The 3,992-nt window shown below is 36.5% G+C and overlaps 1 protein-coding gene across 1 annotated transcript in view; it reads left to right on the top strand.

The window, feature by feature from the left end:
• LOC106883763 (insulin-like growth factor-binding protein-related protein 1) overlaps nt 1–3,992 on the top strand; it is a 40,380-nt gene that overhangs the window by 18,927 nt on the left and 17,461 nt on the right. The window lies entirely within an intron of this gene.

Genomic DNA, 3,992 nt, shown 5'->3' with positions numbered 1-3,992 from the left:
ATATATATATATATATATATATACGATGGGGTTCTTTCAGTTTCCATCTACCAAATCCACTCATAAGGCTTTAGTCAGCCCGAGGCTATAGTAGAAGACACTTGCCCAAGGTGCCATGCAGTGGGAATAAAAACCTTATAGGTAATAATTATTATTAAAATTATAATTAAGGGTATCTAAAAGATACCACCATGCTAGAGATAGCAGTCAAAACTTGACTCTAAAACCACATCAAGTATTCATACAGCACCAGGAGAAAAGACAAAGAAACAAATACCCCTGGATAGAGGTGGGATTGGATTGTGTAGGGGTGGGTTACGAGGGAGGGGTGACATTGAAGGGAGAGGAGGGAGAAGTTGGTAGAAGTGAAGAGAAGAGAGGAGTGGAGGGTTAGATGAAGAGGGGGGGGAGAGTTGAGCCCATGTGATGCAAAGGAGCGAAGGGAGAAGATTAATCCCTGTTCACGGCAAAAACGGGTGTCTGGATGGCCCCTGTGCAAGGACAATCTGAACACAGACAGGTGTTGCAAAGAGTGACCAGTAGAGCGGAAATGGCACGAGACTGGGGTGTCATTGCAGAGTCGGATGTTTCGAAGGTGTTCCGCAAACCGGTTAGCCAAGCTATGTCCCATTTGCCCGATGTATAGAGAAGGGCAGAGGGAGCAGGAGATGCAGTAGATGACATTGGTAGAAGTGCAGGTGAAGGAGTCGGTGATATATATTTGTATTCAATTCAAATAAACAAATGATAAGATTAACTATAACAAACAACAAGAGGACATGCACAGAGAATGTATTAGTTTGATGCTCAGTAAAATGAAAGAGTTTTTGACATTTCAAGCATAATTCTTTGTTGGCAAGGAGAAAGGTAAAAGTCCAAAGAAGGAAAAGAAATCACCAATAGCACATGTGTAGTTACATTGCTGAGTAAATTATATGTTCTATTCATAAATATATAATTAGAACAGATAAGAAAAGTGAACTGAAAGAATAGATGTTCATTTTATTCATTTACAGTTGTTTCATAATCTTGTTAGTTATATAATAGATATTACATCGACATTCACACATACATAAAACATACATATAAATATAACTGTATATGTACACCCATATATACAATTGTGCTGAGAAGTAAACTAACAGCCTAATCTTCAGAATCATTCATGGTAATCCAAAACACCAATTCTACTACAGAGAATATATATCTCCAAGCAATAGATGTACTCAGCAGGTTACCATTTATGATTTGCTTTAAGGAAGCAATGGCCATAGACCAAAACAAATTCAGAGAACGAAGCAGTAGATAAATACAATAAAGTAAAAAAGAAAAATCAAATAAAAAGAAAAATGCAAAGGATCATAAAAATATAAAACTAAATAATAAAATAGGTTGTTTATCAAAGGAATTAATTGGCTTTAAAGGAAGATATGTCTACTAAGCGAAATAGACCTTTCTAGTATTAATTTAGATGAATAAAAGAATAAATAAATAAATGATAAGACATATGGTCAGAGAATAAAATTAGCAAATATATAAATATAGCAGGAAGTGCAGAGGGAGACATAAAAGACAAGCAGAGTAAGGTTTAGAATCAAAAGGAGATCTGTTGTTGGAATTTCATGTACTGTTGACTTTATATACATGTTTGGTAATACAAACAGGAAAAGCAGGAAAATAAATCTGAAAATATGAGTATCTTTTGAACACTTGGCTTACTTCCTGTGATGTCATTAAAAGGGTGGGAATCTCTTATAGGTTAAGCTAAGTTAATTTGAATAACATATACACTTAATTTCTAATTTTTACTTTTTGATTCTTTTTTCTTTTTCCTACATAAAGTATATTTGTTTTTTATCTTTTATCTTTTACTTGTTTCAGTCACTGAAGAGCCTAGAACTTATTGTTTTTCAAAACCTGGTACTTATTCTATTGGTCACTTTTTGCTGAACCACCATGTTATGGGGTCTTAGACAAACCACTGGTTGCCAAGCAATGGTTGGAGACAAATACAAACACAAATGCACACACACACACACACACACACACACACACACACACACACACACACACACACACACACACACACACACACACACACACACACACACACACACACATTTATACATATACAACTGGCTTCTTTCAGTTTCTGTCTACAAAATTCACTCAAAACTTTAGTCAGTTTGGGGCTGTAGTAGAAGACACTTATCCAAGATACTGAACTTGGAACCATGTGTTTGGAAAGCAGACTTTTTACCACTCTGCATCTAAAAGAATACATACCCTCTGAATACATATGATGGCTTCCACACAGTTTTCATCTGTATATTTGTGTGTGTGCCTATTTGTCCCCTCTGTCACCATTTGACGACTGGTTTTGGTTTGTTTACATACCATAACTTGTTGATTCAACAAAAGAGACCAATAGAATAAGTACTAGATGTTCTAGGTTCGATTTGTTTTAGCCCTTCAAGATTATGCCCCAAAATGACTACAGTTCAGTCACTGAAATGAGTAAAAAGTAAAAATGAAATGAGATATACGCATGTGTGTGTTTCTATCAACATCATCATCATTTAATGTCCACTCTCCATGCTGGCATGGGTTAGATGGTTTGACTGGAGCTGATAAGCTGGAGAGCTACAACAAGTTCAAGTCTGATTTGGCATGGATGCCCTTCCTACCGATAACCACACCAGAAATATAATGGGTACTTTACGTACCACCAGCACAGGCACTATATACATGACACCAGCAACAGCTATGATTTACGGGTGCCATGTAAATGGCACTGACCACAACTACAATGCATGAGTGTCATTTACATGACACTACCAGTGACTATGACTATGATTCACATGGCACTGGCAATGACCACAATCGTTCACAGGCACCCTTTACGTGGCACCATCAATGACTACAACTGTGATTCATGGGTACCATTTACATGGCACCTACAATGATCATGGCTACGATTATGATTCATGGGTGCCATTTACAAGGCACCAGCAAAGGCTCAACTCCAATTTCACAGGTGTCACTTACATGACACCAGCACAGCCACAGCTACGATTTCACTTGGCCTGGTGTGTCTTCTCATGCACAGCATTCACCAGAGGTCTTGATCACTTGTTATCACCTCCATGAGGCCCAACATGCAAAGATCATGCTTCACCACCTTGTCCCATGTCTTCTTGAGTCTGCCTCTTCCACTAGTTCCCTCCACAATTAGAAATCGGCACTTCTTTACACAGCTGTCCTTGTTCATACGCATCACATGACCGTAGCAGTGCAGTTGTCTCTCTTGCACAAAACATCTGATGACTATGTTGATATGGTCATGGGATGCATAAGGACAAGGACATATGGATACATATTCATATGTGTGTGTGTGTGTACATATTCATTGTACACACACATGCAACTATTAACATATACATATATATATTATATATATATATAAATATATATATGCGTGTGTATGTGTGCATGTGTGTGTAGAAAATAAAACCAAGCATGAGAGTTACATCATCACACCTGTGTTTCATTAACAAAACTCATTAATTACACATTGTAAATTTTGCAATCAAAACATATTTTTCAATCTTTAGAGATATCTATAACCTTTATATATAACATTACTTACTGTATTGCAAAATTCTTGACAAAAGTAACCGTTGTGGAACAATCAAATGTGTAAAATTAAAGGCAGTATACATTTGGTATTAGATAGGAAAAGTCACATAAAAGAAAGGCAAGAAAGGCAAGAAATTAAATGTTGGCCGAGAGACAAATGATGGAAATAACAAAGCACTTTATGATGCATGATTTTGTGTTGCTTTATCAGTTGATTTTCTTCAACACAAATTAAGATTTGTGCAAGAGGCAGGCATAAGTCTGGTGGGAAGAGGTACAGTCACACATAAAAACTAGCAATCAATATATATTGTCCGCTTTCCTACATATATATATATATATATATATATATA

Source organism: Octopus bimaculoides, chromosome 14 (assembly GCF_001194135.2).
Source record: "Octopus bimaculoides isolate UCB-OBI-ISO-001 chromosome 14, ASM119413v2, whole genome shotgun sequence".
NCBI lineage: Eukaryota > Metazoa > Mollusca > Cephalopoda > Octopoda > Octopodidae > Octopus > Octopus bimaculoides.
Note: the sequence above shows the minus strand (reverse complement) of the source record. Positions and strands in the feature narration are given on the sequence as shown.